The 26,258-nt window shown below is 31.6% G+C and overlaps 1 protein-coding gene and 1 long non-coding RNA gene across 2 annotated transcripts in view; one reads left to right on the top strand and one right to left on the bottom strand.

The window, feature by feature from the left end:
* LOC6044177 overlaps positions 1-26,258 on the bottom strand; it is a 192,286-nt gene that overhangs the window by 150,139 nt on the left and 15,889 nt on the right. The gene's annotated exons all lie outside the window — the stretch shown is intronic.
* LOC119767035 lies at positions 929-1,832 on the top strand. The gene is made up of 4 exons (XR_005277282.1): positions 929-1,193; positions 1,287-1,410; positions 1,465-1,582; positions 1,646-1,832. It is a non-coding gene; the product is annotated as an uncharacterized LOC119767035 (long non-coding RNA).

Here is a 26,258-nt window from a genome sequence, read left to right as displayed (position 1 = left end):
GTTTTATCCAAAAGTGGGTACACGACAATAAGTGCTCTTTTGGGGTTGAATAAGATTGATTTGGTTTTTAGGGGCTATGATGGGACGAACTTTTGGCACAATCAGTCTTCTACTTCTGAAATGCATTTCAAATTGTGTAACAAATAACAAATTAATTATCGCTTCTCATTTTTTTTAAATGTATGTTTTGATTTTTTTTGCTAAAAATAGATTATGATAAATTCTGGAGAGCCATTTGAAAGGGGCGGAATGGCATTGATCTTACGGCCTTGCTTACATCAGTTAATGTTTACATTTAACAAGATCAAATTAAACGGCTTTGTTACAAAATCACATTAGCCTATTTAGACTGTTTTGCTTGATTTTGTGATGATTTTTAATTTAAAAATCTTTTTTGTATGGAGCTTTGGCAATCGCTTACCCTCGTAACAGATGGACGATCCACAAGGTCTTTTGCAATTTTTATGAGTGTTTATATGAAAATTTATCGTTATGTAAAATAATTTTTCATAACACCCCCCCCCCTACACCCATTTTCGTAACATTTCGTAACAGACGCCGACACCCCTAACTGCGTTACGTAATGAAAGAACGCTCCTAAACTCGCTGAACTCCGACAGTCGACATTCAGCTGTATATATGTCGACGTCGATTAGAATTTGGCGAGAAACGTCAAAGTTGAATCAAAACAAACAAAATAAAAAAAGATTAAAATAGTTTCGGCTTGAACGATTCAATTATTCAAATTTTGAGCAATCGAGTGACCACCGTCTATTAGTGGCCCTGAGGGACCGACCGGAAGGAACAAAGAACCATCATAGCAGCAAATTTAAAAGTAAGATTTTAATGGTACGTATCTGTACGTATAATGGAGCAAGTTTGCAAGGTGAAATAAAATTTTACACTTTATTTTTCTTTTAAGCAAAACTCGGGATTATCTTCCTAAGTCTCAATCTACGAATTTCCTGGAAAGATTGATGATCCTGGACGGACATGGCCCAGCAGCGGTTTTGGAAGAGCGCAGTTGGACGGTGTTGCTTAAGCACGGAGGAGTTAACTTTCCGGTGACGGTTCTCATGAACCCGAACGATTCGTCGAGAATCTCGACCGGCTCGACGATTTAGAGGCCGGAAGTGATTCCAGCCCAAGCTTGTGGGAGATCATGTGGCGGTGATTTCCTTCGATTTGTAATGGTAAGTGAGATCATCTCCCATTTCAATAAACACTAAGTACCCACATGCTTTTTATTAAAAATTCAATTTGACTTTTGCTGTGTTCCGTTTCAGCAACTTCCTCCCTCTTCTATTCCTAACGGATTAATGATGCACAAGGAAAGGCTTCCGATGCAGGCGCCAGCGGTGACGACGCCAAGTCTAATTCTTCCCAGAGCTGACCTTATTGTAGAATATGGTAAGTTACATTTCTCAAAATAATGAATTTGTTTTGATCATCTTATCATCGTAGCTAATCCAAAAACCAAACTGACCATAACATCTGCATCTGATTTCCTTAAGCAAAAGCAACTTCCGGTGAGCTTAAGCTCCGAAAGCCTTGCGTTGACTTGACCTGATTTCTAACAAATGTGAGTTGTTATTTAGGCTGAAGTTAAAAAGTAAAGTTTTGATGTTAGACTTTTCTATTTTAGAATTCACTCTTTCGATGTCAGACAATCTACATTTCAGTCGACGAAAATCCATGGCAAGGGATTGCCGGTCCTCTGGCGTAAACATTGTGGCTTTCGAGATGCTTTACGAGGCGGGTCACATGATCACAGGCTAAGTGGACTTCTAACGAGTAAGTTTCAGTTTTAAAGTACATCAATAGTCTTAAAAATCACGAATCTAGTGTTCAAGTATCAGAATAAAATTTAATTACTCCGTTGAATTTAGCATTTGATAAAATTTCATTTTCTTTATTTGTTTACGCAGTTAGGAATGATAAACTTATATACATCATTTCAAGCAAAACAATGGCAAAGAGCCAACGTGAGTTTGTAAACAACAAGTATATTCTGCTCACATCAGTGGATGTTTACATTAGGGGTGAGCAGAATACACTCTTTGTTTACAAACTCACATTGACCCAGTTATCGGTTTTGCTTGATTCGATAAGAACAAAAGTAAACCGTTCCAAACCATGCAAGGCTATAAAGCATTTGAAATTTACATCATGTTCTAAATTCAACGGAGCAAAAAAAATTTCGACTTTGGTAAAATTACATCGATTTCATCGGAAATTTACAAGTTTCCAAAGCAAAGTTTGTTCCGCATGATTACGTCGAATGGCACTTAAATTTACAATGAAGTTCATGTAAATTAGCATCATTAATGACGTGCACTTTTGGTACATCATTAATGATGTAAATTTACCGAATTATTTTTTTCTGTGTACCTTGAAGTGGTATAACTGGTGGTATAATTCACTGTAAACAAACGATTACAGTAGAGCTCCGCTAATTCGGCAATTTCGAAAAAAAACTAAATTTTATAATCATATTTTCCAGTATAAAACTATAAGTACCGCCAACTGTGGTGAATTGGGACTACGGTCTGAATAGGGACAGCAACTTTAAAAACAGTTTAAGAACGAAACACGGATTTCGAAGATTAGTAATAAATTGGCAATATTTATTCGAGCAGTGGGTAGCACTAGCGTGCCCAGATCCTCAAGGAAGGTGGGGCAACAATATGAGCGTTTTGAAAATTTCGTCGTTTATGGACACCCCCTTGGCAATTTTAGAACATTATTATTATTATTAATTTGTATAACATTATTTTTTTAAATTCTTAGCATTTTCCAAAATAAAAGGATGAGAGCTTCGAAACAACTTGTTGAGTTTTTATATTATTGTGATATTTCATTGTTTTATTGTTATAAGGCCGTTGCAAATATTTGTTGAAGTTTATGTCCCTCGATTCTGACCAAAGCCGAGGGGGCAAAAAATAAAAAAAAAAGTATAAAAATTGAAATTACGAGCCATGGTTTCAACATTTTGATGGAAAAAGTGTTTCAAAATGCATTATACACCTGTCCAGTTGTTTTGTCATCATTAGTTTCCAAAATATCTAAGTATTGACGAAAATTTTATTTTTTGCGAAAAATAAAATTATTGCGGTGCTGTACATTGCAATTTCATAAAAATTCAAAACATTTTCAAACATGCCCAAACATGCTAAATATGATTATCAATGCAGAAAAATGCATTTTAGATTGTTTTCAGTTGAATAGACTTCTATTTTCATGGAAATTTTGAAGTTTATAGGAAAAATATTTTTTTTGCTTCCTGATTTTTCAGACCAATTTTGAAGGGGGGGGGGGCGACATAAACTTTGTAAAATATTTGCAACGGTCTAACTATACATTGATATATCTTTTAATTCATAACATTGATTATTAATTTTTTATCATATATAATTATATTTCAAACGCCTAACCCCCCCAAAAAAAAAACTAACCCCTCTCAAAAAAATATCCCAGAGCCTTCATATATTTTATGGACTGGATGAGGGAGTCGTGGATCGCCTGGCCCAAGTCACATGAATGTCATTATCTATTTAATCATATCATAACAAATGGTTGGATAGAGAATGATAATCTTCTAAGGTCCTTAAGATATAAGTCGGTTACTAACCGAACCGTCTCAGTTGAAACATACTGTGGTCATGGCCAAGTCCTGCCAAGACGGGGGACTAATACATACATACATACATACATGCATACCCCCTTGGCAATTTTAGAACAAATTTCTGAGGATGGTGGGGCAACTGCCCCATGTTGCCCCACCCTGTGCACGCTAGTGGTGGGTAGATTTATTTGCTTGGTTCTCAGATGTTCAATTTTCTTGCCTTTGCCAACTCCTTGGACTTTTGCTTCTTCTTCGTTTTGTTGGCTAAAACAAAATTAGAATAACTAAATTTCAAGCTTAATTAAAAAAAACGTTACTCAATCCACCTTGAGGTGGCTGATGCCTTCCTTACATTAATGCAGTTTTATTTTCTACTAAATAGCATCGCAAATACAAATTCAATTAAAACATCATCTAATCATAACTTTTCTAAACATTGTCAGAACTTTTGAAGTACTTTTCTAAACTTCATAATATTTACTAGGGCCTGATGGGAACCCAAAACGGATCGAACCGGAGATAATTGAGTGCAGTTTTTTGGTGCACGGACTTACAGACATACACACGCAACAACATTTGTTCAGAATTTGATTCTGAGTCGTTAGGTATACGTGAAGGTGGATCTACGAGGTTGAATTAATAAGTTCACTTTTTGAGTGATTTTATAGCCTTTCCTCATAAGATGAGGAAGGCAAAAATAAACAAAACGGGTCACAAAATGCGTTTAACATTATAGTTATGCTACTGTCACAAAATTGCAAGCATCAATGCATAAATATTTTTTTAGATCTGTGTACCCAAAAGTTTAAAATTTGTTCAAAGATTAAAAGCCTATATTTGAAATAAAATAATAAAAAGAAAAAACGCGATGCAGATAGTTTACAAATTACAAGTTTGTTCAATGAAAATTAAATATTCGGCAATCATTTTGTTTTGCCCCTGATTTTTTTTTTGTATATTTTTGTAAGCGGGCGTTTCGGAACTACAGTCTAAATAGGGACACCACGTTTTAGAGCACTTAAAAGCTTCATATTTGGGAATGAATGAACACATTTTGTTGCTCTGAATCTGAAAAAAAACATTGCTTAAACTGCTGTCCCAATTCGCCCCATGTGTCCCGATTCGCCCCAGATGACGGTACCGCTGCTTCAACCGTTTACAATACTCTTTGCCACAAATAAATAAATATTGTCTTATCCGTAATCACAACCAATTCGATCCATGCAGTTTCAAATGAATGTATGTAGTTTTTTATTACGAAACAATGTTCATTATTTTAAAAAAAGGACACTACATAACAATGCTCCTTTTATTTTGCTTTTGATTAATTTTGGTTCGTTGTCTTTTTAGCTGAACATTGCTATAAAAACCATTGAAAGTTTTTAAAACTTTTAAAAGTTCAACCTTTCCAAATTAACGAGGTTTGACTGTAGCCCAAGCTTGCATAATTATACCAGATTTTATCATGGCGAAGCTGGATTGTTGGTACAAGATGACGGCAAATCGGTGGCTACGACAAATCGTTGCAAACTTTTAAATAATGTTATAAACATTGCTTTTTCTAATTTTTAATTTTAAAGGTATTCAGTGATATGTGATCGCTACGTTATGCATTATTACGGTAAACTTACCCTTTCGACTTGCACGACGCGTCCTTAAATTGCACAGGAGGAAATGATCGTAGCAGATGAACAGGTTTTTCACCGTCCACAGCATTTTGGGATCGAAGAGTAACGACCAAGCAACAAATTCCGAACTGTGGGAGACATTTTAAGCATTGAGCTATCCAAAATTAATTCGACATTGTTTTTCCTAAACTTACACTAGTTCAATTGTTTTGCAATCATAAGTTTACAAAAAATGCAAGATTTGAAGAAAACAAAAAATTAAGCGAAAATAGTAGTTTATGCAACAAGTTGCAAAAAGAGGATTTTTTCAGCACGAGTCGTACATTTATCCAACGAAGTTCACCGAGTTGGATAAATACGACGAGTGCTGAAAAAATTAAGTTTTGCAACGAGTTCCATACAACATTTTTTGCAATTCCGAAAAACCCATTGAGTGAAATTTCAAGTCAAATTTTCAAGTATTTTGTCGATAAATCGTTTAAATTTAAAAAATGATGAAAAGTGTTACTTTTCGAAACAAGTGCAGAAAAGTTAAACTTTTCAGCACCCATTTCAGTGCTGAAAAGTAGATCTTTTCAGCATTTATTTTGAAAATTGTTGCTATTCGATTCTGTTATTTTTGGTACAGAAAAGTAGGCTATTTCGTCGTTCAAAAATGACAGGAAAAGTAAGTTGTTTCGCGATCGAAAATTCCAAAGATCTTTAAATCTTTAACCAGGTATCAGTACCGAAAAGAACAGAACAAAAATAATTTTAAGAAAAAATGCAGATTCGCCAATATGAATAGAACTGTTATTGAATTAGCAAATCTGAATTCGCGAATTGGAACAACTGACAGCTGTCAAAAGCTTAAAACCACGTGTGTGTGTGTGTGTGTGTGTGTGTGTGTGTGTGTGGTCCAATCCAATATCCGCTAACCGATAGCGAAATTATGGGAAAGTATAATTTGTATCAGACTTTGTATATGCCGAATGCTGATACAACTTATCTCAGTCCTGGGTATTAGGTGATGATAGCCCTCGCGCTGCTTCCAACGATCCATTTCAGAATGGCAGAGATCCTAGCGGCCCAATTCCGAGGTCGTTGGGCATTGTCCGGCCCCGCCTTTACATAGAAGCAAGCACCAGACGGATCCTTGATCTATCTTAAGACTCCCAATCCCTTCTGGAAAATCAGGGATCAGAGCGTATTTAATATGAGAAGAATACAACATGTTTTATAACCTTCAGATGGCCGACTGGTTAGAGTCCCAGACCATCAATCCAGAGGTGTGAGTTCGAATCCCACCTGATTCAGTTTCGTTTTTGTTCAATTCCTGATTCCAAATTTCAAAGGTACCGACCGGGATTTGATCCCTGAGGCAGAAGCCGTAACCATTAAGCCACGGAGCCGGTTCTGTCAAAAGCTTAAAACCACGGGCTCGAAAATTATCGAACAATAGAGGAGAAAAGCAACTCGCGACAAAATTTTGAGGCTAGGAATTTTGACAGGTATGATTTTCATAAAGTATTCGCCTCCTTTTCTCTCCCACAGAAAACTGGGGACAATGTAGCTGTCAAACTAGGCCAAGCTGTTAAAGTCACTCACAAAATGAACTTTGAGTGATTTGAGTTCATTTCTGACGTCACGATTTTCTCCTCAATAGAAATGAAGAGATTCGTTTTTTTAAGAATAAAATTTGATTTTCAATTGCAATGATGTCAGTTCTTTGGCAATGCGATGCAAAAATGGTGGTAAAACAAATCATATAACAAATCAACATATATGTTGATTAAAAATAATATCAAAAATAATTTTCAAAACGAAGTTTAAAAGCGCTGTGAATGTTTAGAACCATAGAAAAATATAGCAGCAGACTTTCCATACTGCCCCTTTGTCTGCGTGTTTCACTCCCGGTTTGATGATGCTAAGAATAAAACAAATTTTAATTAAATTCTTCCGAATAAAAATCAATAATGGTGTTGTTGCCACCTTTAGCAACACTTTCTTGAAATTATGCCAGAGTAGTGGTATAATGAAGTATACCATCGCCGATACGCGGCGCTACTTGTTCTTGAGAAAAAAGTGATACAACTTGTTTTTGACAGTTGGACTTCTATTCTATGGTTTTAGTCCGAACCAAACACGCAAAACGGACATTAGGTATAAATTCCTAATTTTTAGTATTTTTTGAACTTATGTTCTAGCTTGTCAAATTATACCTAAAAATTAGTATTTTTTTCTTCCTAAAATTTAGGATTTTTTTAGAACACTGAAGTAATTCTTAAAAATTCCTAAATTTTAGTATTTTTAGTTCTAAAATTGCGATTCACGTTTTGACAAGTCAAAATAAAATAATTTCGTGGCTGTGAGTTGGTGTTCCGCAGTGCTGCTGAAAACTTAGGACCTTTGGCAAGGTAAGTTTTGTGCAGGAAGAAAAGTGGTTCTCCGGTTCTGCACGGAGAACGGAACCCGGAGCATCCTTGTCAGAGGAAGTGTGGCTCGCGTGCTTGTGGAAGAGGAGGAGGAGGAGGAGGAGGACGGAACCTTCAACTCCCGGCGAAATTAAAAAAGCCGCCTCTTCCCTCTCGTGCTCTGGAAGACGGTTCTCGGGACGGATATTTGCGTGGCGATTGTGTGAATGAAAAACTGTATCGAGTTTTAGTTTGACGAACCAATTTTTATCTTTTTGTGATTTGGTTGGACGTTGCGGGTGTGTGTATGTATGCGTTTGTGAAAGTGCGTTTGTGAAAGTGTTTGTGTGTGTGTGCGCGCTCGTGTGTGTGTGTGTGTGTGTGTGTGTGTGTGTGTGTGTGTGTGTGTGTGTGTGTGTGTGTGTGTGTGTGTGTGTGTGTGTGTGTGTGTGTGTGTGTGTGTGTGTGTGTGTGTGTGTGTGTGTGTGTGTGTGTGTGTGTGTGTGTGTGTGTGTGTGTGTGTGTGTGTGTGTGTGTGTGTGTGTGTGTGTGTGTGTGTGTGTGTGTGTGTGTGTATGAGAGACTGAAAGTGAGAGGGTGGGGGTAGAGGAAGAGAAAGAAAGAGAAAGTGGGAGAGAGAAGAGGAGAGGGAGAGAAAAAGTGGGAGAGAAGAGGGAGTGAAAGAGAGCGAAAATGGGAAAGGGAGAGAGAAAGTGGGAAAGGTACAGAAAGGGGGAGTTTGTGAGAGAAGGCTGGAGGGAAGAGGGAAAGAAAATGTGGGAGAGAGATAGGGTGAGGGTAGAGAGAGAGATAGAAAGTAAGAGAGAAAGTGAGAGTGAGACGGGCAAAGATGAAGAAAGAGAGAGATAACAGATTAAGTTGGAGAGAGAGTAGGAGAGGGAGAGATAGTAGGAGAGAAAGAGATAGTAGGAGACGGAGAGAGATAGTAGGAGAGGGAGAGAGAGTAGGAGAAGTAGAGAGAAAGTGGGAAAGAGAGAGGTGAGAAAATATGAGAGAGAAAGAAAGGGAGAGAGGGTAGGAGAGGAAGAGAAAAAGTTGAATTGAGAGGAAGGGAAGAGAGAGATAGTAGGGAACAGGAAGAGCGAGAAAATAGAAAGAGAGGGGAGAGAGAGAGAAAATTTTAAAAATCTTTAATTCCAAACATTATAAAACTCCAAAAAATCTTATATTCTACAATTCCAAAAATTTAAAGATTAAAATGTTGAAGTTGTAAAAATATTAAAATAATAAAAGCTATTTAAAATAAATAAATATCAAAATATTAAAGAACTAACATATTATATAATATTATACAAAATTATAATGTTAAAATATTCAAATCATTATATATTTATTTGAGGTAAGTACATTTATGAAAAGTTGTGTTTCAGGTAAATAAAAATATTAATATCATTTAAACTATGTTTTTCTTCTGCCTGCATATCTCTTGGAAAATACCTAATTTAAAAATTAAGATATTGAAATATCAAAATATTAAAATATTACAATATTAAAATATTAAAATATTAAAATATTAAAATATTAAAATATTAAAATATTAAAATATTAAAATATTAAGATATTAAAATATAAAAATATAAAAATATAAAAATATAAAAATATAAAAATATAAAAATATAAAAATATAAAAATATAAAAATATAAAAATGTAAAAATATAAAAATATAAAAATGTAAAAATATAAACATATATATTAAAATATTAAAATATTAAAATATTAAAATATTAAAATATTAAAATATTAAAATATTAAAATATTAAAATATTAAAATATTAAAATATTAAAATATTAAAATATTAAAATATTAAAATATTAAAATATTAAAATATTAAAATATTAAAATATTAAAATATTAAAATATTAAAATATTAAAATATTAAAATATTAAAATATTAAAATATTAAAATATTAAAATATTAAAATATTAAAATATTAAAATATTAAAATATTAAAATATTAAAATATTAAAATATTAAAATATTAAAATATTAAAATATTAAAATATTAAAATATTAAAATATTAAAATATTAAAATATTAAAATATTAAAATATTAAAATATTAAAATATTAAAATATTAAAATATTAAAATATTAAAATATTAAAATATTAAAATATTAAAATATTAAAATATTAAAATATTAAAATATTAAAATATTAAAATATTAAAATATTAAAATATTAAAATATTAAAATATTAAAATATTAAAATATTAAAATATTAAAATATTAAAATATTAAAATATTAAAATATTAAAATATTAAAATATTAAAATATTAAAATATTAAAATATTAAAATATTAAAATATTAAAATATTAAAATATTAAAATATTAAAATATTAAAATATTAAAATATTAAAATATTAAAATATTAAAATATTAAAATATTAAAATATTAAAATATTAAAATATTAAAATATTAAAATATTAAAATATTAAAATATTAAAATATTAAAATATTAAAATCAGCTCCCTCCGTGTACGCACGAGAGCATGCAGCTAGTGCTCAGTGCTCCATCGTTTTTTTCGATTTTTTTTCGCCGTAATTGATTGTGGTTACCCGCGAGTTTGCTTCTCCAGCATGCCAAAGGCCGGCCGTGGCCGTGGCAGTTCGAGTGCGGCCTCGAAAACCCGCGAAGTTCGTCTACCGGACGTGTGCAAAAGGTAAACAAACCAACGCCGTGTCGGCCGCCATCGCGCAGGGGAGCGTCAGCGCTGAAGGCATCGACAAAAAGTTACTACATCCCGGATATGTCCCAAGATCACCAGTGCGAACCCGTTCCGGTACTTCCGGTGCCACGACCAGTGGCACATCAACATCCGCCAACATCCCCATCAGAAACGAGTTCCAGATGCTGAGCGACGACGAAGAAAATAACACCACCGCCGGTAGCAGCACTACCGACGACGACGACGACGATGATGGTCGTGCACGGAAAAAAAGTGCCGACGTCAAAAAAGAACAACTCTCCAGCGGAACGTAGACCACCTCCCAATTTTTGTTTTGGACACGTTAGCGGACGATGTTGACGAGTTGCTGGAAGGCCTCGGATATTGTCTGAAAATCGGTAAGTCGGCAGTGCAAGTGATCACACTGACCAAAAAGAATTTCGACCTGGTGTTTGAAGAGTTGAAGCGTAGCAACTTCAACTTCTACACATACAATCCCGAGAAGCCCCCTGTTAAGGTCGTCCTGCAGGGTTACCAAGACCGTCCAGTCTCCGACCTGAAGAAGCACCTTTCGGACGCCGGAATAAAACCGCGGGAGATAAAAGTGCTTTCGCGCAAGACAACGGTAACAGGTACACACACACTGTACCTGTTGTACTTCGACCGCGGCACCGTCAAGCTCCAAGACCTGCGGCGGACTAAGACGTTGGACGGTTTTTTGGGTAAACTGGCGGTTTTACACCAAGAACCCGACGGACGTAGCGCAATGCCACCGTTGCCAGAAATTCGGCCACGGCTCGCGGAACTGCAACCTCCGGCCCCGCTGCGTGAAGTGCGGTGAGTCACACCTCTCGGAGGCGTGCGCACTGCCACGAAAGGCGGACTTGGGGGGAAAACGCAGAACAAACCAAGTCGCGCGTAAAGTGCGCGAACTGTGACGGTAACCATACCGGTAATTACCGCGGATGCGTCGCGCGCAAGGTCTACCTCGAGGAGCAGGAAACGAGGAAGAAGAAATCAGCAGCATCCCACCCTCCTCAGCGAAGAATGAGCGCAGCCGTTCCTGCAGCTGGTCAGCGTACGGTTCCAGCGGACAACCCAGCGTTCCCTCCTGGATGGGGGCGATCATTTGCAAGCGTGGTCGCTGCCGGTAGCGGCGATGCGGCCCAGCAAGGAGTCACCGGGAAGATCTCTTTACACTGCCGGAGTTTTTTGCTCTCGCGGGGGAGATGATGACGCGGTTTCGGACCTGCCGTAACAAGGCGGAGCAATTTCTGGCCCTCGGGGAGCTGATGATCAAGCACGTCTACAATAGATAAAAAAAAACTGTGATCTAGTGTAAGCTTTTTCTATTTCTATCCCCCTTCCATTGCAAATTTAGTAAGTTTTTTCTATATTTTTTCTTACTCTTGATAATATTTAATCATAAGCAAAAATCGTTTCCAAAATGGATTGAGATTCAACACACAGCTGAAAGGAACTCCAAAACTCTGTTATGAACTGCAAAAGAACTTATTGTAACATGATTATTCACTAATAAAACCGAATTGAAAAATTGAAATTGAAAAAATATTAAAATATTAAAATATTAAAATATTAAAATATTAAAATATTAAAATATTGAAATATTAAAATATTAAAATATTAAAATATTAAAATATTAAAATATTAAAATATTAAAATATTAAAATATTAAAATATTAAAATATTAAAATATTAAAATATTAAAATATTAAAATATTAAAATATTAAAATATTAAAATATTAAAATATTAAAATATTAAAATATTAAAATATTAAAATATTAAAATATTAAAATATTAAAATATTAAAATATTAAAATATTAAAATATTAAAATATTAAAATATTAAAATATTAAAATATTAAAATATTAAAATATTAAAATATTAAAATTTTAAAATATTAAAATATTAAAATATTAAAATATTAAAATATTAAAATATTAAAATATTAAAATATTAAAATATTAAAATATTAAAATATTAAAATATTAAAATATTAAAATATTAAAATATTAAAATATTAAAATATTAAAATATTAAAATATTAAAATATTAAAATATTAAAATATTAAAATATTAAAATATTAAAATATTAAAATATTAAAATATTAAAATATTAAAATATTAAAATATTAAAATATTAAAATATTAAAATATTAAAATATTAAAATATTAAAATATTAAAATATTAAAATATTAAAATATTAAAATATTAAAATATTAAAATATTAAAATATTAAAATATTAAAATATTAAAATATTAAAATATTAAAATATTAAAATATTAAAATATTAAAATATTAAAATATTAAAATATTAAAATATTAAAATATTAAAATATTAAAATATTAAAATATTAAAATATTAAAATATTAAAATATTAAAATATTAAAATATTAAAATATTAAAATATTAAAATATTAAAATATTAAAATATTAAAATATTAAAATATTAAAATATTAAAATATTAAAATATTAAAATATTAAAATATTAAAATATTAAAATATTAAAATATTAAAATATTAAAATATTAAAATATTAAAATATTAAAATATTAAAATATTAAAATATTAAAATATTAAAATATTAAAATATTAAAATATTAAAATATTAAAATATTAAAATATTAAAATATTAAAATATTAAAATATTAAAATATTAAAATATTAAAATATTAAAATATTAAAATATTAAAATATTAAAATATTAAAATATTAAAATATTAAAATATTAAAATATTAAAATATTAAAATATTAAAATATTAAAATATTAAAATATTAAAATATTAAAATATTAAAATATTAAAATATTAAAATATTAAAATATTAAAATATTAAAATATTAAAATATTAAAATATTAAAATATTAAAATATTAAAATATTAAAATATTAAAATATTAAAATATTAAAATATTAAAATATTAAAATATTAAAATATTAAAATATTAAAATATTAAAATATTAAAATATTAAAATATTAAAATAATAAAAAATTAAAATATAAAAAAATGGAAATATTAAAATATTAAAATATAAAAATATAAAGATATTAAAATATTAAAATATTCAAATATTAAAATATTAAAATATTAAAATATTAAAATATTAAAATATTAAAATATTAAAATATTAAAATATTAAAATATTAAAATATTAAAATATTAAAATATTAAAATATTAAAATATTAAAATATTAAAATATTAAAATATTAAAATATTAAAATATTAAAATATTAAAATATTAAAATATTAAAATATTAAAATATTAAAATATTAAAATATTAAAATATTAAAATATTAAAATATTAAAATATTAAAATATTAAAATATTCAAATATTCAAATATCAAAATATTAAAATATTAACATATTAACATATTAACATATAAAAATATTAAAATATTAACATATTAACATATTAAAATATTAAAATATTAACATATTAAAATGCTAAAATATTAAAATATTAAAATATTAAAAAATTAAAAAATTAAAATACACTCAAATCCCGATGGTTTGACACCAACTGTTGTCAAACGAACGGGGTCACTTTTCAGTTTGACACCCCTTTTACACGGAGATCACACACACTACCAAACGTTTGTTTTGATAGTGTGCGTGAACGCCGTGTAAAAAGTGACAGTTCTTCACTTTTTAGTTTGACTTTGACCAACCAACGGGGTACAAACTAAAAAAGTGTCAAACGAAAAAGTGACCAACCACCGGGGGTTGAGTGTATTAAAATATGAAAATATTAAAATATTTAAATATTTTAATATTAAAATATTAAAATATTTAAATATTTAAATACTAAAATATTTAACTATTAAAAAATAAAACTTAAAAAACCAAAATATAAAAAATAGATAAATTTAATATTAAAAATATAGATACATTAAAAAATTTAAATATATAATTTAAATTTTAATATTTATTTTTAGGTGAGAACATCTATGAAATAGTTGTGTTTGATGTAAATAAAAATATAAATATCATATAAACCATTGTTTTCTTCTGCCTGCATATCTCTTGGATAATACATAATTTGATCTTTGATTATTCTTTAGTTTAAGTAATTTTCGATCCCTCACTTTTCTAGAAAATACCTCAAATTTAGGTTTTTATACCTAAAAATTAGGAATAATCATGGTCCGCCATCTTGGATTATACCTAAATTTTAGTAATTTTGGATCCCTCACTTTTTATGAAATTACCTCAAATTTAGGTATTTATTCCTAAAAAATAGGAATAATCATGGTCCGCCATCTTGGATTATACCTGAATATCAATAATTTTGGATCCCTCACTTTTTCTGAAAAAAACTCAATTTTAGGTATTTATTCCTAAAAATTAGGAATAATTATGGTCCGCCATCTTGGATTATACCTAAATATTAGTAATTTTGGATCCCTCACTTTTTCTGAAAAAACCTCAGATTTAGGTATTTATTCCTAAAAATTAGGAATAATCATGGTCCGCCATCTTGGATTATATCTAAATATTAGTAATTTTGGATCCCTCACTTTTTCTGAAAATACCTCAAATTCAGGTATTTATTCCTAAAAATTAGGAATAATCATGGTCCGCCAACTTGGATTATACCTAAATATTAGTAATTTTGGATCCCTCACTTTTTTCTGAAAATATCTCAAAATTAGGTATTTATTCCTAAAAGTTAGGAATAATCATGGTCCGCCATCTTGGATTATACCTGAATATCAATAATTTTGGATCCCTCACTTTTTCTGAAAAAAACTCAATTTTAGGTATTTATTCCTAAAAATTAGGAATAATTATGGTCCGCCATCTTGGATTATACCTAAATATTAGTAATTTTGGATCCCTCACTTTTTCTGAAAAAACCTCAGATTTAGGTATTTATTCCTAAAAATTAGGAATAATCATGGTCCGCCATCTTGGATTATATCTAAATATTAGTAATTTTGGATCCCTCACTTTTTCTGAAAATACCTCAAATTCAGGTATTTATTCCTAAAAATTAGGAATAATCATGGTCCGCCATCTTGGATTATACCTAAATATTAGTAATTTTGGATCCCTCACTTTTTCTGAAAAAAACTCAAATTTAGGTATTTATTCCTAAAAATTAGGAATAATCATGGTCCGCCATCTTGGATTATACCTAAATATTAGTAATTTTGGTTCCCTCACTTTTCCAGAAAATACCTAAAATTAAGGTATTTTGGTTCTACAATTATACCTAAAATATAGGAATTCTCGTACTAAAACGCTATTAGTAATTTTATTACTAATAGCCGATTAGTAATAAAATACCTTATTGCAGTCAGGTTCGATTATACCTAAAAATTAGGAATTTATACCTAATGTCCGTTTTGCGTGAACGTGGTGACTTGCTGTTCGTGAATGTTTATTGCATGTGTGTCTATGTACAAAGTCAGGTGTGTGTTGTGTGTCGTGTGTGTTTTGTGTCTGTCACTTTGTGTACACGCAAAACGGACATTAGGTATAAATTCCTAATTTTTAGTATTTTTTGAACTTATGTTCTAGCTTGTCAAATTATACCTAAAAATTAGTATTTTATTCTTCCTAAAATTTAGGATTTTTTTAGAACACTGAAGTACTTCTTAAAAATTCCTAAATTTTAGTATTTTTTTTAGTTCTAAAATTGCGATTCACGTTTTGACAAGTCAAAACAAAATAATTTCGTGGCTGTGAGTTGGTGTTCCACAGTGCTGCTGAAAACTTAGGAACTTTGGCAAGGTAAGTTTTGTGCAGGAAGAAAAGTGGATCTCCGGTTCTGCACGGAGAACGGAACCCGGAGCATCCTTATTAGAGGAAGTGTGGCTCGCGTGCTTGTGGAAGAGGAGGAGGAGGAGGAGGACGGAACCTTCAACTCCCGGCGGAATTAAAAAAGCCGCCTCTTCCCTCTCGTGCTCTGGAGGACGGATCTCGGGACGGATATTTGCGGAAGAGCTGGAAACGGGAAGTATAAACGGACCCCAACCGTGGAGATTGTGCGACCATGGCGATTGTGTGAATGAAAAGTTGTATCGAGTTTGAGTTTGACGAAACAATTTTTATCTTTTTGTGATTTGGGTGGACGTTGCGGGTGTGTGTATGTATGCGTTTGTGAAAGTGTTCGTGTGTGTGTGTGTGTGTGTGTGTGTGTGTGTGTGTGCTCGTGTGTGTATGAGAGACTGAAAGTGAATAGGTGGGGGTAGACGAAGAGAAAGAGAGAAAGAAAGAGAAAGTGGGAGAGAGAAGAGGAGAGGGAGAGAAGAGGGAATGAAAGAGAGCGAAAATGGGAAAGAAAGATAGAAAGTAGAAAAGGGAGAGAAAGGGGGAGTTTGTGAGAGAAGGCTGGAGGGGAAGAGCGAAAGAAAATGTGGGAAAGAGATAGGGTGAGGGTAGAGGAAGAGAGAGATAGAAAGAAAGAGAGAGAGAAAGTGGGAGTGAGAGGGGCAAAGATGAAGAAAGAGAGAGATAAGAGATATAGTTGGAGAGAGAGTAGGAGATGGAGAGATAGTAGGAGAGGGAGAGATAGTAGGAGAGGGAGAGATAGTAGGAGAGGGAGAGATAGTAGGAGAGGGAGAGAGATAGTAGGAGAAGGAGAGAGAGTAGGAGAGGTAGAGAGAAGGTGGGAAAGAGAGAGGTGAGAAAATATGGGAGAGAAAGAAAGGGGGAGAGGGTAGGAGAGAAAGAGAAAAAGTTGAATTGAGAGGAAGGGAAGAGAGAGATAGTAGGGAACAGGAAGAGCGAGAAAATAGAAAGAGAGGGAGAGAGAGAAAATTTTAAAATCTCTAATTCCAAACATTTTAAAACTCCAAAAAATCTTATATTCTACAATTCCAAATATTTAAAGATTAAAATGTTGAAGTTGTAAAAATATTAAAATATTAAAATAATAAAAGATATTTAAAATAAATAAATATTGAAATATTAAAGATATATTATATAATATTATACAAAATTATAATGTTAAAATATTCAAATCATTAGATATTTATTTTAGGTACGTACATTTATGCAAAAGTTGTGTTTTTTTGTGTTTTATGTAAATAAAAATATTAATATCATTTAAAATTTTGTTTTTCTTCTGCCTGCATGACTCTTGGAAAATACCTAATTTAAAAATTAAAATATTGAAGTATCAAAATATTAAAATATTAAAATATTGAAATATTGAAATATTGAAATATTAAAATATAAAAATTTAAAAATATTAAAATATTAAAATATTAAAATATTAAAATATTAAAATATTAAAATATTAAAATATTGAAATATTAAAATATTAAAATATTAAAATATTAAAATATTAAAATATTAAAATATTAAAATATTAAAATATTAAAATATTAAAATATTAAAATATTAAAATATTAAAATATTAAAATATTAAAATATTAAAATATTAAAATATTAAAATATTAAAATATTAAAATATTAAAATATTAAAATATTAAAATATTAAAATATTAAAATATTAAAATATTAAAATATTAAAATATTAAAATATTAAAATATTAAAATATGAAAATATTAAAATATTAAAATATTAAAATATTAAAATATTGACATATTAAAATATTAAAATATCAAAATATTAAAATATTAAAATATTAAAATATTAAAATATTAAAATATCAAAATATTAAAATATTAAAATATTAAAATATTAAAATATTAAAATATTAAAATATTAAAATATTAAAATATTAAAATATTAAAATATTAAAATATTTAAATATTTAACTATTGAAATATTAAAATACTGAAATATTTAACTATTAAAATATAAAAATAGTGAAATATTTAACTATTAAAAAATTAAAACATAAAAACCAAAATATTTATAAAAGATAAATTTAATATTAAAAATATAGATGCATTGAAAAATAAAATAAAATTTAAATTTTAATATTCATTTTTAGGTGAGAACATTTATGAAATAGTTGTGTTTGATATAAATAAAAATATTAATATCATATAAACCATTGTTTTCTTCTGCCTGCATATCTCTTGGATAATACCTAATTTGATCTTTGATTATTCTTAAGTATAAGTAATTTTCGATCCCTCACGTTTATAGAAAATACCTCAAATTTAGGTATTTATGCCTAGAAATAAGGAATAAATGGTCCGCCATCTTTGATTATACCTGATTATCAGTAATTTTGGATCCCTCACTTTTCCAGAAAATACCTCAAATTTAGATTTTTATACCTAAAAATTTGGAATAATCATGGTCCGCCATCTTTGATTATACCTGAATATCAGTAATTTTGGATCCCTCACTTTTCCAGAAAATACCTCAAATTTATGTATTTATACCTAGAAATAAGAAATAATCATGGTCCGTCATCTTGGATTATACCTGAATGTCAGTTATTTTGGATCCCTCACTTTTCCAGAAAATACCTCAAATTTAGGTATTTATACCTAGTGTTACGGAAGTGGTCCAGAGTAAAAGCATAGAATAGAAGTGTAACTTGGAGAGAAAACAAGATGGCGACGTGTTTCAAAAGGCCTCCACGATTTTTTTCACTTCTCACTGTTCTGACTTCACAGTGTACCTTGAAGTGGTATAACTGGTGGTATAATTCACTGTAAACAAACGATTACAGTAGAGCTCCGCTAATTCGGCAATTTCGAAAAAACTAAATTTTATAATCATATTTTCCAGTATAAAACTATAAGTACCGCCAACTGTGGTGAATTGGGACTACGGTCTGAATAGGGACAGCAACTTTAAAAACAGTTTAAGAACGAAACACGGATTTCGAAGATTAGTAATAAATTGGCAATATTTATTCGAGCAGTGGGTAGCACTAGCGTGCCCAGATCCTCAAGGAAGGTGGGGCAACAATATGAGCGTTTTGAAAATTTCGTCGTTTATGGACACCCCCCTTGGCAATTTTAGAACATTATTATTATTATTAATTTGTATAACATTATTTTTTTTAAATTCTTAGCATTTTCCAAAATAAAAGGATGAGAGCTTCGAAACAACTTGTTGAGTTTTTATATTATTGTGATATTTCATTGTTTTATTGTTATAAGGCCGTTGCAAATATTTGTTGAAGTTTATGTCCCTCGATTCTGACCAAAGCCGAGGGGGGGGGGGGCAAAAAAATAAAAAAAAAGTATAAAAATTGAAATTACGAGCCATGGTTTCAACATTTTGATGGAAAAAGTGTTTCAAAATGCATTATACACCTGTCCAGTTGTTTTGTCATCATTAGTTTCCAAAATATCTAAGTATTGACGAAAATTTTATTTTTTGCGAAAAATAAAATTATTGCGGTGCTGTACATTGCAATTTCATAAAAATTCAAAACATTTTCAAACATGCCCAAACATGCTAAATATGATTATCAATGCAGAAAAATGCATTTTAGATTGTTTTCAGTTGAATAGACTTCTATTTTCATGGAAATTTTGAAGTTTATAGGAAAAATATTTTTTTTGCTTCCTGATTTTTCAGACCAATTTTGAAGGGGGCGACATAAACTTTGTAAAATATTTGCAACGGTCTAACTATACATTGATATATCTTTTAATTCATAACATTGATTATTAATTTTTTATCATATATAATTATATTTCAAACGCCTAACCCCCCCAAAAAAAAACTAACCCCTCTCAAAAAAATATCCCAGAGCCTTCATATATTTTATGGACTGGATGAGGGAGTCGTGGATCGCCTGGCCCAAGTCACATGAATGTCATTATCTATTTAATCATATCATAACAAATGGTTGGATAGAGAATGATAATCTTCTAAGGTCCTTAAGATATAAGTCGGTTACTAACCGAACCGTCTCAGTTGAAACATACTGTGGTCATGGCCAAGTCCTGCCAAGACGGGGGACTAATACATACATACATACATACATGCATACCCCCTTGGCAATTTTAGAACAAATTTCTGAGGATGGTGGGGCAACTGCCCCATGTTGCCCCACCCTGTGCACGCTAGTGGTGGGTAGATTTATTTGCTTGGTTCTCAGATGTTCAATTTTCTTGCCTTTGCCAACTCCTTGGACTTTTGCTTCTTCTTCGTTTTGTTGGCTAAAACAAAATTAGAATAACTAAATTTCAAGCTTAATTAAAAAAAACGTTACTCAATCCACCTTGAGGTGGCTGATGCCTTCCTTACATTAATGCAGTTTTATTTTCTACTAAATAGCATCGCAAATACAAATTCAATTAAAACATCATCTAATCATAACTTTTCTAAACATTGTCAGAACTTTTGAAGTACTTTTCTAAACTTCATAATATTTACTAGGGCCTGATGGGAACCCAAAACGGATCGAACCGGAGATAATTGAGTGCAGTTTTTTGGTGCACGGACTTACAGACATACACACGCAACAACATTTGTTCAGAATTTGATTCTGAGTCGTTAGGTATACGTGAAGGTGGATCTACGAGGTTGAATTAATAAGTTCACTTTTGAGTGATTTTATAGCCTTTCCTCATAAGATGAGGAAGGCAAAAATAAACAAAACGGGTCACAAAATGCGTTTAACATTATAGTTATGCTACTGTCACAAAATTGCAAGCATCAATGCATAAATATTTTTAGATCTGTGTACCCAAAAGTTTAAAATTTGTTCAAAGATTAAAAGCCTATATTTGAAATAAAATAATAAAAAGAAAAAACGCGATGCAGATAGTTTACAAATTACAAGTTTGTTCAATGAAAATTAAATATTCGGCAATCATTTTGTTTTGCCCCTGATTTTTTTTTTGTATATTTTTGTAAGCGGGCGTTTCGGAACTACAGTCTAAATAGGGACACCACGTTTTAGAGCACTTAAAAGCTTCATATTTGGGAATGAATGAACACATTTTGTTGCTCTGAATCTGAAAAAAAACATTGCTTAAACTGCTGTCCCAATTCGCCCCATGTGTCCCGATTCGCCCCAGATGACGGTACCGCTGCTTCAACCGTTTACAATACTCTTTGCCACAAATAAATAAATATTGTCTTATCCGTAATCACAACCAATTCGATCCATGCAGTTTCAAATGAATGTATGTAGTTTTTTATTACGAAACAATGTTCATTATTTTAAAAAAAGGACACTACATAACAATGCTCCTTTTATTTTGCTTTTGATTAATTTTGGTTCGTTGTCTTTTTAGCTGAACATTGCTATAAAAACCATTGAAAGTTTTTTAAAACTTTTTAAAAGTTCAACCTTTCCAAATTAACGAGGTTTGACTGTAGCCCAAGCTTGCATAATTATACCAGATTTTATCATGGCGAAGCTGGATTGTTGGTACAAGATGACGGCAAATCGGTGGCTACGACAAATCGTTGCAAACTTTTAAATAATGTTATAAACATTGCTTTTTCTAATTTTTAATTTTAAAGGTATTCAGTGATATGTGATCGCTACGTTATGCATTATTACGGTAAACTTACCCTTTCGACTTGCACGACGCGTCCTTAAATTGCACAGGGAGGAAATGATCGTAGCAGATGAACAGGTTTTTCACCGTCCACAGCATTTTGGGATCGAAGAGTAACGACCAAGCAACAAATTCCGAACTGTGGGAGACATTTTAAGCATTGAGCTATCCAAAATTAATTCGACATTGTTTTTCCTAAACTTACACTAGTTCAATTGTTTTGCAATCATAAGTTTACAAAAAATGCAAGATTTGAAGAAAACAAAAAATTAAGCGAAAATAGTAGTTTATGCAACAAGTTGCAAAAAGAGGATTTTTTCAGCACGAGTCGTACATTTATCCAACGAAGTTCACCGAGTTGGATAAATACGACGAGTGCTGAAAAAATTAAGTTTTGCAACGAGTTCCATACAACATTTTTTGCAATTCCGAAAAACCCATTGAGTGAAATTTCAAGTCAAATTTTCAAGTATTTTGTCGATAAATCGTTTAAATTTAAAAAATGATGAAAAGTGTTACTTTTCGAAACAAGTGCAGAAAAGTTAAACTTTTCAGCACCCATTTCAGTGCTGAAAAGTAGATCTTTTCAGCATTTATTTTGAAAATTGTTGCTATTCGATTCTGTTATTTTTGGTACAGAAAAGTAGGCTATTTCGTCGTTCAAAAATGACAGGAAAAGTAAGTTGTTTCGCGATCGAAAATTCCAAAGATCTTTAAATCTTTAACCAGGTATCAGTACCGAAAAGAACAGAACAAAAATAATTTTAAGAAAAAATGCAGATTCGCCAATATGAATAGAACTGTTATTGAATTAGCAAATCTGAATTCGCGAATTGGAACAACTGACAGCTGTCAAAAGCTTAAAACCACGTGTGTGTGTGTGTGTGTGTGTGTGTGTGTGGTCCAATCCAATATCCGCTAACCGATAGCGAAATTATGGGAAAGTATAATTTGTATCAGACTTTGTATATGCCGAATGCTGATACAACTTATCTCAGTCCTGGGTATTAGGTGATGATAGCCCTCGCGCTGCTTCCAACGATCCATTTCAGAATGGCAGAGATCCTAGCGGCCCAATTCCGAGGTCGTTGGGCATTGTCCGGCCCCGCCTTTACATAGAAGCAAGCACCAGACGGATCCTTGATCTATCTTAAGACTCCCAATCCCTTCTGGAAAATCAGGGATCAGAGCGTATTTAATATGAGAAGAATACAACATGTTTTATAACCTTCAGATGGCCGACTGGTTAGAGTCCCAGACCATCAATCCAGAGGTGTGAGTTCGAATCCCACCTGATTCAGTTTCGTTTTTGTTCAATTCCTGATTCCAAATTTCAAAGGTACCGACCGGGATTTGATCCCTGAGGCAGAAGCCGTAACCATTAAGCCACGGAGCCGGTTCTGTCAAAAGCTTAAAACCACGGGCTCGAAAATTATCGAACAATAGAGGAGAAAAGCAACTCGCGACAAAATTTTGAGGCTAGGAATTTTGACAGGTATGATTTTCATAAAGTATTCGCCTCCTTTTCTCTCCCACAGAAAACTGGGGACAATGTAGCTGTCAAACTAGGCCAAGCTGTTAAAGTCACTCACAAAATGAACTTTGAGTGATTTGAGTTCATTTCTGACGTCACGATTTTCTCCTCAATAGAAATGAAGAGATTCGTTTTTTTAAGAATAAAATTTGATTTTCAATTGCAATGATGTCAGTTCTTTGGCAATGCGATGCAAAAATGGTGGTAAAACAAATCATATAACAAATCAACATATATGTTGATTAAAAATAATATCAAAATAATTTTCAAAACGAAGTTTAAAAGCGCTGTGAATGTTTAGAACCATAGAAAAATATAGCAGCAGACTTTCCATACTGCCCCTTTGTCTGCGTGTTTCACTCCCGGTTTGATGATGCTAAGAATAAAACAAATTTTAATTAAATTCTTCCGAATAAAAATCAATAATGGTGTTGTTGCCACCTTTAGCAACACTTTCTTGAAATTATGCCAGAGTAGTGGTATAATGAAGTATACCATCGCCGATACGCGGCGCTACTTGTTCTTGAGAAAAAAGTGATACAACTTGTTTTTGACAGTTGGACTTCTATTCTATGCCAAGATGCTGCTGTGGATTAACGAGGAAAGGATTTTGGCGGATTCGCCAGGACAAGGGACAAAGGTTTGTTTACGTTTTTGGTGCAGTAGTTTTTCACTGATTAACAACAGCCCGCGAATCGCCGCGGGTTGTAAGTGCGTTTTTTGGCCGTGGGAATGTGCGTTCGTTGGTGTCGTTTTATGTGAGAGTTGCGAAATGTTGTTATTTATGTGAAAGTTGATGTTTTTGTGGCTCGTTGGAGAAGAAAAAGTTACGTTAGCGGGTGCATGACAAAGCCGCAGTTCGCAGAATCGAAATCCTCCTGCCTGCATGTCGCTGGTCATCATTCCTCCTCCTCCTCCAGCAGGTGCTATCAAGACGCGGATCAACGTCGGAATGATATTGGCGAATTTGACAGTTCTCGGTGGAGGAAAACAGCAGTTTCGATTTGTTTTGGTTTTTGTCGTCGCGTCATCAGAATCGCGATTTGTGGAGGAACCGTATTTGGTCCGTGTGTTTTCGCGAGTGTGCGTGTGATTGTTTACGTTTCTGAACCTTCCTCTTGTGATTCCGGAGGAGATGATTAAATTGTGTGGCTCGCAAGCAGTTTCACGGAGGAAGATGAGTCCACCTGAAGTGGCTACAGATGTTGGTTCTACTAGTCAACCGACAAATATTTTTCGACGATTTTTAAAACTCAGATAAGTATTGCTTGTTTTCTTTTTCTTTGTTTACTATTGAATTTTTAATTATTCCATAAATTTTGTTTGAGAATTGATGCTTTGTGTTTTATTTTCTCTTACAGATCTACTAACGGGCATTTTCTGGACATTCGGCTTCTAGAATTTTGTTTAGTTTGACCAATCAGCTGCAAAAATGGATTGTGCTGCAATCATATGCTCTCTGGATGCATTTGAAGAGGATTAACAAGGTATGTACGAGAATTATTATTTCAAAGTGAACCTATCACTTCAGTTTAGAAATTCTTTCAAACATTTCAATGTTTGTTTAGAAAAGTTAAGTTTTTCATTCTGTTATTTATGCTGATTTTGAATACACATTATTGACTTTTGACAGATTGATATAAAATTCTGAAAATAAATTATTTATTGATAAGGATTGCATATATTTTTTAGATTCTTTCCTTTAAAGAACATATTTTTGTTTATTTTTTTTTTTGTTTGGAAATTTTATAAATTTAAATTTTTGTATAAGACCGAGCCACGTTACCCAGTTGTAACGCTTCCGCCTTGACAATATTTACAAATTTCTACACTTTCAAATAGGTTTGCTAGAATTTCAGGAAAATTTTCAGCGGCCGCTGCAAATAAATTAGTGCATTATTGATTTGTTTAGTTCAATTGTACAGATTTTCGAAGCTTTTTCTTTGACTTGGCTTTACTAAAAGTTTGATTTATTTTAATATTGTTAGTTGTATGCAATATTGGATGCAATTTTTGTTGCCCCCTGATTTTTCGGGCATACTTCGAAGGGAGGATTTACAAAAACTTTAAATAAAATTTGTACCAGCCTTACTTATTCACACTAAACTTTGAATTAATTCGAATTATACGGCAAATGATACAGCCATCCCACATATTCGGAACACCCACAAATTCGGGACACTTTTGTGATAATTTGTCAAAAGCATGCCAAATGCATCTTTTCTGTGTACCCTACTATTTTAACACTCAAACGCTCGGGTAGTCATTTGACCTCTATTTTTTTTCTTAAAAATCTCATAACTTTTGATAGAATTGACCAATTTGGATGCTTCCGGGTGCAAAAGATCCAGATTTGTCTATATTTTTAATTGTCAGATGGGGGACAACTGTGGTCCATTTTTACCGGAGATATTCCGGATTCTGTTGGGGTACCTCGGCCCTCCTATATGGGTGTTTGGCCAATATAATAAAAACTTTTCAACAGAATAAAATCGGAAATGATGCAAAACTTCAAGGCATCATCCTAAAACATCATCCTGCATAGATACATGACATGCTAAAGACCTTCGGGCACCGGAACAGGTTCTTTCCGGAAACGGTTCACTGAGCTGATGTCAATTGGTGCTCAACTGGAACCGGCTCCGCTGCCCCGTAGGACTTAACCATGTCAATAATTTTTGCAGGATGATGTATTAGGATGATGCCTTGTTGTTTTGCATCATTTCCGAAATTTTTATGTTGAAAAGTTTTTATTATATTGGCCAAATACCCATATAGGAGGGCCGAGGTACCCCAACATAATCCGGAATATCTCCGGTACATTTGTCCCCAATGTGGCAGTTAAAAATATAGACAAATCTGGATCTTTTGCAACCGGAAGCATCCAAATTGGTCAATTCTATCAAAAGTTATGGGATTTTTAAGAAAAAAAAATAGGGGTCAAATGACT

The sequence above is a fragment of the Culex quinquefasciatus genome, chromosome 2, assembly GCF_015732765.1.
Source record: "Culex quinquefasciatus strain JHB chromosome 2, VPISU_Cqui_1.0_pri_paternal, whole genome shotgun sequence".
NCBI lineage: Eukaryota > Metazoa > Arthropoda > Insecta > Diptera > Culicidae > Culex > Culex quinquefasciatus.
The sequence above is the reverse complement of the archived record's forward strand: the minus strand, read 5'-3'. Positions and strand labels throughout refer to the sequence as shown.